Genomic DNA, 16,567 nt, shown 5'->3' on the forward strand with positions numbered 1-16,567 from the left:
TACACCATCCCCCCTTCACATCGCAGGGCCACAGTCAACACCTCCTGCAGAGCAGTCCCAGCTACTCTTCACTGATGACGAGGAGGACAACACCAGCATCGACACCCAAACAATCCAAGACATCATGGACCTCATCTGCCACTCACCTCCAGGATCAGGGCAGCCCAGCTACATCGATGAGACCCCACCCACCACCCAAACCACCCAGCAGGAGGCACCCACAGCCCTGGCACTCTACCAAGACCCCCAGGAACAACACATGGCCTTCCAACACCGTGTGCTGCAGGGCCAGAGGGAGACGACTGAACAGGTGTGGGTGGGGTTCGAACTCGTGGCTACCAAACTGGACGCCATCCATGGGTGTCTACGTCCACCCCATGGTCTCCAACGAGCCCTGATAGACATCTCTGCAGTCATGACACAGAGAGAAGAACTATATATCAACAACAAGAGAGGAAAGGGTTCAAAGGACACTCCTCTACCCCAGTCTCAATATAACCAACAACAAAGGAGTGACTATCAAAAACCAAACTAAACAAAAAGTATATATATCTAACGTGAAGTGAAACGTGGAAAAAGTAAACAAAACTTTTTTGTATTACCCTCACTCACCCGACTATTGGGTGACATGCTTCATCATTGGGTATTTTTCACCAGGTGGGTAAAAGACCTATCTGGTGTGCTACAACACCTGCTGTTGCAGTGGAGCTGGTTGTGGGTAAAATCAGTGAGAATAGTGATGGTGAAAAAGTTAAAAAGGTGCGGACATTGATCCAAACCAAACTTTAATGAAGATCAATGTGGGCATCTATCTAAAAAGGATGACCGGGACAATATAGACTATAAATTTGAGTCAAATTATCCTAATCATAGAATTAAATGGTCGACATGTTTCTGCTCTTAGGGGCCAATTAGGCTGAGCTTTCATCAGGACCAAGCCAAAGTTCAACACTGGGCAGTGTGCGCACTCTAAGGCGTACCCTAACCTCAGCGTTCCCTCAAATATTTCTAAACTCACGGTTCTGAATACTGGTTTTGCCTGGGATTTCCGATCTCCGGTGTGAAGTAACCCCCACCACTTTGCCCATGATGTGAGACAAACTCTGGTTTCACGTAATTATACTTTTTATTTCCTTCGTTATGCTAGCGCTAGTGTGTCCACATTGTCGAGTGTTTTGGTTATTCCCAGTACTGACTGGGCACATTTACGCTGCAATTCTTTTGCACTTGGTTTTGAAAGTCGTGTTTGATGCAAACTAACAGTGGCAATTAAATTAATATATACGCCACATTGTACAAAAATTCTTTGGGTTCTATTAAGGGGCATTATTAATAACGTAATAAGCCTAAATTGTCCCCATATCCTAATTGTTCTTTGTGAATCTGGCAAAGTTGGTCTGCAACTGTACACCTAAGCTTAATATTGACAGTCACAGATTCTAAAAGCAATGAAATGTGAAGTACACGTGGTCATAGAGGGATGAGAGAAAATGTTTTTTTACATAACATTGACGGTAATATGTCTGTTTGTACATATTTTTTCTCCCCCTTTTCCAACAGATTCCATAACCTGGAAATCCCAGGCAAAACCGGTATTCAGAACCGTGAGTTTAGAAATATTTGAGGGAACGCTGAGGTTAGGGTACGCCTTAGAGTGCGCACACCGCCCAGTGTTGAACTTTGGCTTGGTCCTGATGAAAGCTCGGCCTAATTGGCTCCTAAGAGCAGAAACATGTCGACCATTTAATTCTATGATTAGGATAATTTGACTCAAATATATAGTCTATATTGTCCCGGGCATCCTTTTTAGATAGATGCCCACATTGATCTTCATTAAAGTTTGGTTTGGATCAATGTCCGCGCCTTTTTAACTTTTTCACCATCACTATTCTCACTGATTTTACCCACAACCAGCTCCACTGCAATAGCAGGTGTCGTAGCACACCAGATAGGTCTTTTACCTACCTGGTGAAAAATACCCAATGATGAAGCATGTCACCCAATAGTCGGGTGAGTGAGGGTAATACAAAAAAGTTTTGTTTACTTTTTCCACGTTTCACTTCACGTTAGATATGTATACTTTTTGTTTAGTTTGGTTTTTGATAGTCACTCCTTTGTTGTTGGTTATATTGAGGCTGGGGTAGAGGAGTGTCCTTTGAACCCTTTCCTCTCTTGTTGTTGATATATATCTTCTGCAGCGCACAGCTGCGAGAGTAATTTTCCCTCGACTCTAAAACCTTTCACGTGCATTTAACCTTTTTTCACCGACAATGGAGGACCTAGGCCTATCATATTCGAAAGATAAGGTGGATGCCTTAATGGCTGATCCTTCCTTATTTGCGGATCCCCAAGTGGCACAAACAATATCCCAGACAACTGAATGGGACACGTTATCAGAACAGAAAAGGAATCGTATTCGGGCTATCCTACATGGGACAATTTTAAAGGAATACCTCCTGAACAATGCAGCACCTAAGGGTTTATTAGTAACTAATGCCCCCAGGATTTTTCTTGATGATGCCCAATTTCGCAAAGAATGGGCACAAATCGCCTGGCGCTGTACTCGTGATTGGGCCATATTAATCATGAAAACATCTCTGAGACTTTCAGAAGCACTTCTTGTAGAAATTCAGATGACTGAAACTCATTTCAAGACCACATTGACTGGATATAAGAGAAAGCTGGACGAACTCAATAAAGAAATAACGGAATACAAGGAAAACCTGGCCCAGTCTAAGACACAGAAATTGCAAAAAGATTTAAAAAGCTGGTCATACACAAAAGTATACCCATATTCAAGAGCAGAATATACACCACCGAATCGAAATGCTGGTGAAACTGATAGTGGGGATAGTGATTCCAACAGTAGTGGGTCTAGCACGGGGAGTCTTAACAATAGACAGAGAGGGAGGGGCAGGTCAAGAAGAGCGCATGCGACTCAACCCTGGTACCCGTTTCCACAACAGGGAATGGTCCCTCAACCTTTCCAACAGCCACCCTTTCCACCTATGATGGGATGGAAACCACCCCATATGGTTTACCCCCAATTTCCGCAAAACATGTACCAGCAGCCTTTTCTAGGCCAGGGAAGACGGAACAGGGGCAGGAGAAGAGGGGGCAATCAGGTCCATTGGACCACCAACGAGGCGGTGGGAGACAACACCCGCAGCAAGACGACCGACCAACGCCCAGGTCCAAGCAACCTGAGAGCCTGATTGTAAATCTATCTACAGTTACGCTCAATCCGGATGAAACGACAGTACTGGAGAAAGGTCTGGGATTTATTCCTACTGCGCACTTGGACCACTTTAAATTACACTGTGAGCTGTCCGAATTCTTTCGCAAACTGCGTCTAAAAAGTTTCTTCGAGAATAAAACAGTACAAGAATCACAGACTACCAAAGATGACACTGGGTTCCGCGCCAAATCTACATTTACTCCGCCTAGCTATACAGTACCACCGGAACTGATAGCCTTTGAACAGGCAGTATTTAATGAGATCGAACAGTTACAGGAACCTACCCCCTTCAAAAATATGAAGGCCAGTGAATATCAGGCTTTACAACGACTGCAAAGTAATCCAGATATCGTTATAAAGCCTGCTGATAAGGGGGGAGGTATAGTGATACTCGATGCTATGGCATACGATGCTGAATGCAGACGACTTTTAAGTGAGAGAACCAACTACATTCTCTTAGAGGCGGACCCTACTGAGGCCTTACGGGATGAGATCATTGAATTGGTGTCTGAAGCTGAACATAATGATTATATCTCCAAACATGAGGCAGACTTCCTGACTAAGTCTGAAGATATTATACCTTATTTTTATATTCTGCCGAAGACCCACAAAAACAAACTACCCCCACCGGGACGACCTATCGTCTCGGGGATTGGGTCTTTGTTAGAACCCTTGTCCCAATATTGTGACTTCTTTCTAAAACCGCTTGTCCAACAGACTGACACCTATCTGAGGGACACTAAAAGTCTACTAGCTATGTTGAATGAAGTAGTTTTACCAGAAGGACCTGTGTTTTTGGTCTCTCTAGACATAGAGAGTTTATATACATGCATCCCACAGGATGATACCATCAGGGTCATCAGAGATTCTCTTACCAATTCGGGATGGACATACAAAACTCCACCTTCCTTTGTAGTTGACTGTGCTACCCTAGCCCTTAAAAGAAATTTCTTCAAATATCAAACTGATCTATATCTTCAAGCCACCGGAACATCAATGGGCAGTACTTTTGCCCCATGTGTGGCTGGACTTTATGTCCACGATTTTGAGAGCAAGCACATCCTTCACGTATCAAATCCATATACTGTCAATGTGACGTTCTGGCACCGTTACATTGATGACGTGCTTGTTATCTGGAGTGGCCAAGAATCAAGGCTGAAGGAGTTTCTTTTTTTTTTTTTTTTGAAAGACCTTTATTGCACATTATATATATACACAGCGGTGTGCCTACAACCCACTTACAGGGCCGGCCGCAATCAGTGTACCAGCCGAAGCAGACGAGTCCAGTAAAAGACGTTACTAGCAATAGGGTGCAAAATATGAATACACAACTCGTGAAGGCACAACAGGTGTTCACAGCAAAAAATTACAAAGTACACCATTAGACTGTGGCCGTAGCGCCCTGATGGAATCTCGGTCTCATTTTACATTTTGCAGAACCAAACTTAAACAACCTAGAACCCAACCCACCCCCCGCCCCCCAATCCTGGTCCTCGTGAGTAATCCAAACCTGCAAGATACATTGTCCATACTGTAATCATCCCCCGTGCTGATAGGTGAATAGCAACCCAGGCAGGTAATCATAGAAAGGCCTATATACAGTGGGTCAAAACAACTGTGAGCAGCAATACAAGCGGTAGATCACACTGTCCAATGACGGTGCTCGCAGGACCCCCAAGGACTTCCATAGCTCAAAGATACTGTGTAGGACAATCGGCTCACTCTTCCTCAGTCATAACTCATTCGGATTCAGCACCTCCTTCAGATAAGGCAGCCCTCATACTCCTCTCGCTATCAGAATCATCTAGGGAGAGCATATAGAGCGTAAATGGAGCCCATATATCCCGTGGTCGCATCATCTCAGGGAGCCCCTCATAGTAACAATTCAGCTGATCTCTACAGTAAGCTATGTCATTCAGCCACAGTCGTACGTCAGGCGCTCTCCTCCCTCCCCAACTCAGAGCCACTCTTCTCTTGGCCAGCTGGAGTGCCAACACTACAAATCTTCTAGACTTGGCCGACACACCAGAAGCAATGCCCAGGAGGCAAAGGCGCACATGCAATGCTACTTCAGTCGACGTCATGGCAGTAAGCGTCACAGTCACCGCCTTCCAAAAGTCATACACTCGCGAACATCCCCAGGCCAGGTGCACAAAGTCAGCATCATCCTCTCCACATCGAACACAGCGGGCAGATTCGCGAAGGCCAAACCTAACCAGCTGAACCGGCGTGTAGTACCACTGATGTATGTATTTAAAATGCAGAAGTCTAAAATTACCATTTATCATGTACCCCCTGTCAAAGCACATCACTCAGTCCAGTCATCATCACTCAAAGGTTCGGGGAGACTTCTATCCCATCTGGCTCTAGCCAGGACCGCGCCCCCTCCCTCATCTTCCTGTGCCGCTCGATACAGTCTAGATAGCAACTTAGTCCTATCCGTGGCAGTGTAAAGCAATTGTAAAGCCCCAAGTGTCAGCGGCTCCTCCGGGTATGTCGGATATAGAGTACGCACTGCAGCCCGAAGCCTAACATATATAAAGGTAGACATAGTGGCGTTAGTGGAGCGGTCCGTCATAGCCTGCAGGGGAATAAACGATGCACCAGGGAAAAGGTCCCCCATAGTTTGAAGCCCAGCTTCCCTCAGAACCTGTAGCCCACCTATCTCACCAGTCACCGAAATGCCTGAGTGATACAGCAGCGGCATAGTCGGCGCGTACAGTGGCAACCTGTCTGCCCGCCTGCCCAATTCACCCAGGCCGTCGCCGTGATCCCTACAGTGTCAATCTCCCCCTTCTCGAACACCGAATGTTCATTGACAATCCTGGCCCTCAGGGGATACGGTAAAACAGCACTGGCTTCAAGTGCCACGTGCGGCGTGTACGGTGGAGCACACAGCCAGTAAATCGCAAAGTGCGCCTGCGCACAGAGATAATAAAGCTTCATGTCCGGCACAGCAAACCCCCCCAGTTCATACGGCTTGGTCAGTACCTCCCATGTCACACGTGGCTTCTTACCTGCCCAGGCGAGAGTTATCAGCAGTGACCGCAGCCTGGCAAAAAAGTGCGACTTCAGTGGGACTGGTATATTGACAAAGAGATAAAGAAATTTCGGCAGAACCACCATTTTTATTAAGGACACACGGTCTGCCAGTGACAGAGGGAGACGGGTCCAGCTCGCTACCTGATCCTCCAGTTTGGAGACGGCCACTCCATAATTAGCCCTTATAATTTCTTGGGAGTCCCTGTGTACCCAGACGCTGAGATATCGAACCGACTCAGTCGCCCATTCCAGGGGGAATTCCAACGGGATCCGGTGCGTAACGTCCGTAAGAGGGAGCACAAAAGATTTGTCCCAATTAATGGTCAGCCCAGAATGGCGACCAAACTTAATGAATTCCCGGAGTATGTTCTCGAGGTGGAGCGCAGGTTCGCGAACATAGAGGACCATATCGTCAGCATACATTGACACTGCCAAAGATCTAAGAGGGAATTTCAACGCCGCCTACGCATATCTTTGCCGCAAAATACAGGATAGTGGTTCCATCATGATACCAAAAAGCAAGGGCGAGAGCGGGCAGCCCTGCCTCGTCCCCCGCTGTATCGGAAACGAGGAGGAAACACGACCATTAACCCTCACTCTCGCCGTGGGCTCAGTATGTAAGAGTGCAATTAGCGAAGTGAAGAAAAATGGTACCCCCATCCGGTGCAGAACTGCCAACATATATTTCCATGCCACCGAATCGAAGGCCTTGGCAGCGTCAAGCATGACCGCCACCGCAGCCAACTCCGTTTTAAGCAGATGGAGCACAGCAAACAGCGCCCTCAGATTATGCGTAGTCGACCTAAGAGGGACAAACCCCGACTGATCAGGCAGTACCATGACAGGGAGAATCAATCGCAATCTCGTGGCTAAAACTTTGGCAATGATTTTCACGTCAGTGTTCATGAGTGATAGGGGGCGGTACGATTCGCATTTAGTCAGGGGCTTCCCTGGTTTAGGCAACGCCACCAGCAGCGCCTCTCGCATAGTCGCCGGGAGCCGGCCACATTCAATCGCCTCCTCCAAGACCATCGCTAGCTGTGGGATCAGCAAATCTGCATACTCTTTATAGAATTCGGAGGATAAACCGTCCATGCCCGGCGCCTTCCCATTCGGCAAAGTAGCAATCGCCTCCTTAAACTCAGCCTCAGCGACAGGTTGCATCAGGAACTCCTGCTGTCCTCTGGACAACCACACCAAAGCTATGTCCTCGAAATACCTATTCACTTCCTCCTCGTCTGCCGTGTCCCTATGTTCATAAAGTTGTGCATAGTGTTGCGCGAAACAATTTAGAACACCGTCCGAGCTAGTCACCACCTCCCCCTGATGGTCAATCTCCTGCACCGAACAGTGACGCGCCCAGGGTTCCCTGATCCGGTCCGCAAGGCCTTTCCCCGATCTGCCCCCCTCCCCATAGTATCTAGCCATGGAACGCTTGGACAAAAATTTCACCTCCTGCTCCGCCAGTTCATTGTATTCAGTGACTTTTGACCTGACCTCAGCTAATAACGCGGCCTCCACACTGAGCTCCAGGCGACGCTCCAGAGCCACCAACTCTTTTTCCAGTCTGGCCATGGAATCTCGTAGAGACGTCAGCACACCAGATCTCAGGCCAATATATGCCCCCCTCACCGTCACCTTGAAGGCCTCCCATACAGTACTCATATTATCAACAGACCCTACATTGTGCACAAAAAACTCCTCAATGATCTGACGAAGTCGCTCACGCAGTACTTGATCAGACAACACACCAGGGGAGAAACGCCACGTGAAAGGAGCAGGTGCAAGCGTAGGCAGCTGCAGCACCAGCTTAACAGGCGCATGGTCAGAGATAGTGCGAGGCAGATGTTCAACACCCGTCACCCATCCACTCACATCACGCGTTACCAGCCAGTAGTCCAATCTCGACCACGTATCGTGCGCAGATGTGTAACATGTTCCCTCTCTCCTGCTCGGGTATTTCATTCTCCAGACATCCAATAGTTGTAGCCCATGCATACCCTCACACACCGCATCAGCCGCCTTCTTACGCACACTCGGCCTGTCCTGCTTTTTGTCCAATTCAGTATCCAGCGTGACATTCAAGTCACCACCACAGAGGATAGCCGATGGGGGAAGCATATAAAGTTTGTTCCAAAGGGTCACATAAAATTCAGGATCATCGACATTAGGACCATATACATTAAGAAGGGTGATCAGCGTACCACACAATTTACCCTGCACGAGAATATATCTACCTTCCCGGTCCACTTCCTCATGGTGTATTTCAAACGGGACATTTTTCTTCACCAGAATCATCACCCCCCGGGCATAGGAGGAAAAGGACGTGGCCAGTCGGACCCCCGCCCATTGCCTACCCACTATTTCAGCCGCCCTCCCCCGGAGATGAGTCTCCTGAAGAAAAACAACTTGAGCACCGTGCCGATTCAGAAAAGCAAGCATTTGCCGTGTCTTTTGCGGCCGATTGAGTCCCCGCACATTCCATTTGACACATGTAAGTTTACCCCCCCTATCCATATCGCCAAACATTCAAGCAGCCCAGCAACCAATAGGCCCCCTCCAGCACCCACCCACCAATCCAACAATCGCCACCCAGTGACCCAGCATGGTCACGAGCACTCTTGCAAGGTACCTCAAGCAAATGCCAACAAGGGTCAATACAGTCCACAGAAAATTCAGAACCCCAACCACCGACCAGGATAAGGAACATTTCCCCAACAAACCCCAGGAACCCTTTCCCCAACCCCCCACCCACTTCAGCAGCCCCAATTTGCCAAAGCCATACCATACCCCCCCCCATTGCAACCCCCAACCATGCACTCAACTGTGTGTGGGGATCTCCCATATTCAGGGGCGCAGCGGCACACAACTCCCGCCAGTAAACTGACGAGAGCAAGACCATTCTCAATGATCAAAAACCCATCCCTCGACACCCCATCTTCTGGGATTCAGAGAAAGGCAAAACATCATCCAAGCATCAGCGCAGAGCTACATGACATCCATTAAGACTGTCATAAATCAGCAGAGGTGACAACAGAGGTGCACAGCGCCAAAGCCATCCCCGCAGTAGGCTCACATGCCCTCCCACAACCACAGCATCGAGCCAGGCCCCCTCTGCCCCAACGTTACGCATGGTCAATACAGCAGATCAGATGGAGTGGTTAGGCATTCCAAAAAAGACACCATGCAGCACTGCTCAACTGTGCACCCCCCGCAGTGTAATGCTTGCAAATATTTAAGCTACTTCATCCTGCTGCCCGTCCTCGCCATCCTGCAGCCCTGCAGGTGCCCTTTTGCGTTTCTTCTGTTGTTTGGCGTAGTCCATAGCCGCCTTAGGAGAGGAAAAGATCTTGTTATCCGACGGAGACCCTATCCGAAGGCGAGCAGGATATAGCATGGCATAAGGAACTTCTTCAACACGCAAAAGCTGTTTCACCGTGGCAAATTCCTTGCGCGCTGTCTGCACCGCCATGGTAAAGTCAGGATAGAACTCAAGCTTACTTCCCTGATATTCAATGGAACCTTTCTCCCTTGCAAGGCGTAGAATGGTGTCCCGGTCCCTATAGTTCAAGATCCTGGCCACTATCGGACGCGGCGGTGCCCCGGGTGGCGGGCGTTTTGCCAGAGAGCGATGAGCACGTTCCACTATGAAGACACTAGACAACTGGTCCGCCCCGAAGATGTCTATAAGCATGCGTTCCATTTAGTCCTCCATGCGACCAACATTCGTGGATTCTGGCAGGCTCGTGACGCGGACGTTATTCCTTCTGGACCTCCCTTCCAACTCCTCATTCTTTGCCTGTATGACCGCCAGAACCCTATCCATGTTGAAGACCTTAGTTGAGACCGTCGCAAGGCCATCTTCGGTGGCGGACACCCTCTGCTCCACCTCCCCCATTCGCTCATTCTGGCGGTCGAATTGCGTCGCCATTTGATCCAGGCGGTGATTAACCGACTCCATGGTGCCTTCGATCGATTGGAGGGTCTTTTGCATAGCTATCAGCGTAGATTCCAAATTCGGGGTGCCCCCAGCCGCCCCCCCCCTGCTCGTTGTTAGGCGGCTCCTGGGAAGACATGTGCGCCGTCTTTTTGGCCTCAAACGTGATCTTCGGCTGATTCCTCTCCGGCCTGCCCATGGTGGCGATCTGTGCAGTCCAGGCCTGGGGGGCAGCCGGCGCGTGTCCCCAATCCAAGACAGAGCAGAAGGCAGTCGGTCCACACCAGGGAGAAGGCCTCCGCCTCTACCACTATCCCCGGCAAGCGGGAGCGCGCCAAAAAGTCCTGCTGTCAACTTCCCAGCTCTCGCAACTTATGGCAGCACAACAGCGCCCACAGTCAAAATAGCCACTATAGCGCCAGAGCCTTAGACTGCGCTTGTTCCTCCCGGCGGCTCCTGCACCATAGACAATGATTCCCAGGTGGCGCCCCTTTCCCCGCCACCGGTTCTGCAAGGAGGCCACAAAATGGCGGACGCAAAATGTTCCCTCCACTTCACAGCAGCGTCCAGCTCGTCCTCACTGTGCAGCAAGCAGCCTACCTCTACACAGTGCACTCCGTTATGCCACCCGGGCCTTTCACCTCCCAGCAGGCCGTCCTCCCGCGCCCCCCACCAGCTACAGCTCACGCGGCGCGGCCCAGCGCGGCCCGGCACCACCTCCGCAGCCCCGGGCTTGCGTAGCGCCCGCCCCACTCACCGCAACCAGCAGGGCCGAGACAGACCGGCCGTCGTTCTTGTATCGCACGGAGGCTTACTCGCCCGGCAGCGCCTTCTCTTGCACCAAGCACTGCGTCCTTCAGGCTCTCCTCGCCGGCAGCAGGGAGATCCGCAGCCCGGACCACAGCGGGATGATTCCTCCGCTCGGGCCGAGGTTCTGCAGGCAGGATCCCGGTGAGGGGTCGACCGGACCGGGGGACGCCCACCGCAGCAGTTGTCCAGCTGGAAAACACACCAGTGATTCCCCAATGTCAGCGGGGAAGGCGCCACTCAAGTGCGGGGCTTAAGAGGTAGGGTTTATAGGATTAATAGGCAAATATTAGCTGGTCTCGGCGGAGCCTCACGGAGGTGCGGCCATCTTGCTCGGCGCCCTCTAGCGCCCCCAAGGCTGAAGGAGTTTCTAATTTGGATCAATACCTGCAATGAACACCTCAGATTCACTCACAACTATAATCCCAGGGAAATGGTGTTCCTTGACATTACCATTACCAGGCAAGGCAACCGGCTACAAACTAAGACTTATCAGAAACCTACCTCAAAAAATAACCTTCTACATTTTACCAGTTTTCACCCCCGTACATTAAGAGAAAATCTACCTTACGGGCAATTTTTACGTCTCAGATGCAATTGTAGTGAGATGGCAGACTTCAAGAATCAATCGATGGAACTGACCCAAAAACTGGAAACACGTGGCTATCCCCGACAGATTCTGGCTAGAAGCTGTAAACGGGCGAAAAATCAGCCAAGGGATGCACTGATAGAAGACAACCCAAAAGGTCCTGAGGAGGCCATCCCCCTCACATGTGTAACAACTTACAACCCCTTATCTAATAGGGTTAGTAAATGCATAAACAAACATTGGACGATTCTGACTAGCAACAAACATAATTGGGCAAAACCTCTCTTCTCCTACCGGAGAGCGAGAAGTTTGAGAGACACACTAGTACACACTCGGCCAACCACCATTTCAGGACTGATGCAGAACACTATACTTAATGCATGGGGACTACCACCGGTACTAGGACACCATCCCTGTGGTGGATGTAGTGTTTGTCATCTTACGTCTTCACAAAAAACTCTGACATTAGAACCAGGAAAAACGTGGCACTTGCGCACACATACAAACTGTAACTCCTGCAACATCATTTATTTAATAACATGCCCTTGTGGCTTACGCTACATTGGAATGACGACTAGGTGCGTAAAGTTGAGGATCTGCGAGCACCGTAGCAATATTAGGTGCAAGAAGAATACAACAAAACTCACCACTCACTTCATTGAGGTCAACCACAATACGAATGATATCAGGTGGACAGTGGTAGAGCAGATTCACGCCAACACTAGACTGCATGATTCTTTGTTTGAAAAAGAACAGCGGTGGATATACCGATTGTCTACCCACCTGCATGGCCTAAATGATAATATTCCATGGGGCACAGTAATGCGGCGCTGATATGGCATTGTGACCTTATCCCATATTGACAATTTTGGTTTATGTCCTGCTTTGTACTAGATAACAAAACTTGCTCCCTCCAGGTTACAACTACTGAGCCAATAAAATCGGGGCTGCAAGTAATGTTTCCGATATCCCTGTGTTATTGCTAATTGAATACACACGTTCGAATTTCACGTGTATTTATACGTACATTTACATTTGGGAACGGACAGGGGATTAATAAAGTTACGTTCTGTGTCAATCGTAACTGTCTCTTTTAACATCAAAATACCTCCAGGTTATGACTACTGAGCCAGAAAATCGAGGCTGCCAATAATGTTTTTAAATCCCCTTGTTACTACCAATGTAATACACACGTTCGGATTTCACGTGTATTCATACGTATATTTACATATGGTCTCAGACTGGGGATTGATAAAGTTACGTTCTATGTCAATCGTAACTGTCTCTTTAAACATAAAGAAATCGTCCAAAAGCGTATCTTTGAGAGTCTGCTGTTTTGATTCGGTGTCTGCTGACAAGTGACTCTTGTAATCGTATATTCCTGTTACGGCCACACTCATTGGCTACCATTCGGGCGGTGGTAGTGTACTGGCTAGGTCACTACGCAGGGAGCCATCGTAGTGCAAGTAAGTAAGATCTGCCCGTAATTTAAATCACGCCGACAAACCACTTCTTTCTGCTCTCCTCTCCTGATCGGATATGTGATTGCAGTGGTCGACGTGTATAATGACGGCATCGTGTTTTACTTCTCGATCCCTCCGGTGTGAAGTAACCCCCACCACTTTGCCCATGATGTGAGACAAACTCTGGTTTCACGTAATTATACTTTTTATTTCCTTCGTTATGCTAGCGCTAGTGTGTCCACATTGTCGAGTGTTTTGGTTATTCCCAGTACTGACTGGGCACTTTTACGCTGCAATTCTTTGGCACTTGGTTTTGAAAGTCGTGTTTGATGCAAACTAACAGTGGCGATTTAATTAATATATTCACCACGTTGTCCAAAAATTCTTTGGGTTCTATGAAGGAGCATTATTAATAACGTAATAAGCCTACATTGTCCCCATATCCTAATTGTTCTTTGTGAATCTGGCAAAGTTGGTCTGCAACTGTACACCTAAGCTTAATATTGACAGTCACAGATTCTAAAAGCAATGAAATGTGAAGTACACGTGGTCATAGAGGAATGAGAGAAAATGTTTTTTTACATAACATTGACGGTAATATGTCTGTTTGTACATATTTTTTCTCCCCCTTTTCCAACAGATTCCAAACCTGAAAAACCCAGGCAAAACCGGTATTCAGAACCGTGAGTTTAGAAATATTTGAGGGAACGCTGAGGTTAGGGTACGCCTTAGAGTGCGCACACCGCCCAGTGTTGAACTTTGGCTTGGTCCTGATGAAAGCTCGGCCTAATTGGCCCCTAAGAGCAGAAACATGTCGACCATTTAATTCTATGATTAGGATAATTTGACTCAAATTTATAGTCTATATTGTCCCGGTCATCGTTTTTAGATAGATGCCCACATTGATCTGCATTAAAGTTTGGTTTGGATCAATGTCTGCACCTTTTTAACTTTTTCACCATCACTATTCTCACTGATTTTACCCACAACCAGCTCCACTGCAACAGCAGGTGTCGTAGCACACCAGATAGGTCTTTTACCTACCTGGTGATAAATACCCAATGATGAAGCATGTCACCCAATAGTCGGGTGAGTGAGGGTAATACAAAAAAGTTTTGTTTACTTTTTCCACGTTTCACTTCACGTTAGATATATATACTTTTTGTTTAGTTTGGTTTTTGATAGTCACTCCTTTGTTGTTGGTTATACAGAGAGAAGAACACCTGTCTGCTCAGAGTGGCTCCAGCGATACCATCCGTGAGCTGGCACACATGCAGGTTCATGGAGGACATGGTGCAGATCGAGGTGGAAAGCATGGCAGCCACCGCGGCACACCATCGAAATGTAGCAAGGATCCACCATACCCTGGAGTACTTCATCATGGCATTGCTGCCACAAAGCATGGCGCTGATGAATGCTGCTGCCCCCACGCCATCCACATCTCCGCCTCCTGGTGTGTCAGTGCTTCCCAGTGCGGCAAGCGTATCCACTCAGGCACCTGATGTGTCTGTGGCACACAGTGCTGCCGACAATCCCCCTCCGGCCCCTGATGTGTCAGTGGCACACAGTGACACAGCCCGTACTGCAACACCCACAGGTGGTGCAGAGCACACATCCGAGGACGAGGACGTGGATGGGTTGGCTCGCAGAAGGAGGCATTAGCATTCAAATCTGCCACCTGGCCTTTTTCTTCTTGGTCTTACATGTCCTCATGACCTTCCACTGATCCCCGATAAACTCAGATGCACTCACCTTGGAAAACGACATGGACTGCCACATCATGTTTGATGACCAATGACACGGTGACCAGACTGTGAACTGTACCCTTCCTCTTCCGCAGTACATGTCATCCCCAGATGGACTCTGGCTGGCCCTTTATGGGCCCATATTGTGTAGTGTGCTTGGCATTGCCCTATACCACTCCAGCTGCATAACTGCACTGGATGAGCAATAAACATCCAGTGACGCACTGCTGTGTCATGTCCTTCATCATTCATGTGTGAATGTGTGGATGAATGTAGGGACAGTGACTTCCCTTGCGTCAATGATGTTCATCCTGCGGGATGCCAGTCCGAGGGTGCTACATAGCATTTTGTGCACCGTGTCCCGTGAACACTACAACAGGGACACTTTGTTGCCCGGACATGGACTGAACCATGACCAGAGCCCACGAGTCATTGTTGCGAGCCCTGCAATGGTCCGGCGTACGGCAGACTATACCATTCTGCTAGCACTCCGAGGGGGGCCCTTATTGGTACCGGTCGCAGGCATACTCGCTGGTGGTGTACAGGTCACTAGTCTAGTTTTCAGCATGTCACAGCCACTCCCTGAGGGCAGGTTTGCATGCACACCACACCCATTCGGCACAGGCCATGTGACTCCGCCAACATAAGGGGCCGATGACCTCATATTCCCCTCTGCCAGTGGTGACTGGATGAAGGACACTCCATGGTTCTCAATCATAGAGGGCCCATGACTTTTTGCGCACAGGGTTAGTGGCACACGAGGGCCTTGTGGATTCACAGGCCTACCACCAAACGGATTATTTTGTACATGTTTAGGTGTCACTGATGTGGCATGTCTTTGGCCGGAGGGGGGAGCCAGGGAGGGGTGGTCCTGGGGGTGGTGGCGGTGGGTGTTGTGGCCCTCTTGGGTGTCCTGGCCGCATGATGAGTGGCTCCATGGCAACTGTTGCCCTTCCGATGTAGCCCTGGGCTGTGCTCCCTTTTGTGGTGCAGGCTGCCATCCGACTTTACAGGTCAGAGCAGGTGTAAATTTCCTGGTGCTAACGCGTCTTATCGCCTGTTTTGTGTTCTTATTGCCAGTGTGGCTGGTCGTTGAGGTGTGATATTGTCACAGCTTTTTGCACGGGAAAGCCTTCTCTGCATCTCATTAGCGATAGTTGCGGGGGTCCTCTGTGCCATGTTTTTGTAGCCTGCTATCGCGTGTAAACTGGTGCTGTTGGCTGTTAACACCGGCTTGTGAATGGGGAGGTACATAGTATTCAGCCATTTGGATTCCTTTCCAACCAATCCATTTTGATGAGGGCGGTCAGAAGGGAATCAAAATCAGATTTCCAAATGACCTCCGACGGGCTCAGAGAGCCCGTCCGCCATTCGGAAAGCCTTCAGTAATCCCTTGGCAGGCTCTTTTCAGCTGAGGGATTATGATGGCAGATTTCCACAGCCATTCTGTGCCAGCCTTTCTAAAGGCTTTGCAAATCTGACTTTGGGGGCCCTCAGGAGGGCCCCCATGGGTGCAAGGCTGCCAAATGGCAGCCTTGGTGGCCCCTATTGATCCCTGCACTCCGTGGCAGGCACCTTGCAGTGCCTGCCATGAAGTGGAGGGATGAACAGGGTGCAGGGATGAACTGCACCTCTGTTCTTTACAATAAAGCATGTATTCCGTTCAGAATGCATGCTTCAATTGTAAAGTAGAGGACTGCGACAGATTATGGTTCTGTGCCATCCTACTTGCTGGGCTGGAACCGA

This window comes from Lissotriton vulgaris, chromosome 7, assembly GCF_964263255.1.
Source record: "Lissotriton vulgaris chromosome 7, aLisVul1.2, whole genome shotgun sequence".
NCBI classification, from domain to species: domain Eukaryota; kingdom Metazoa; phylum Chordata; class Amphibia; order Caudata; family Salamandridae; genus Lissotriton; species Lissotriton vulgaris.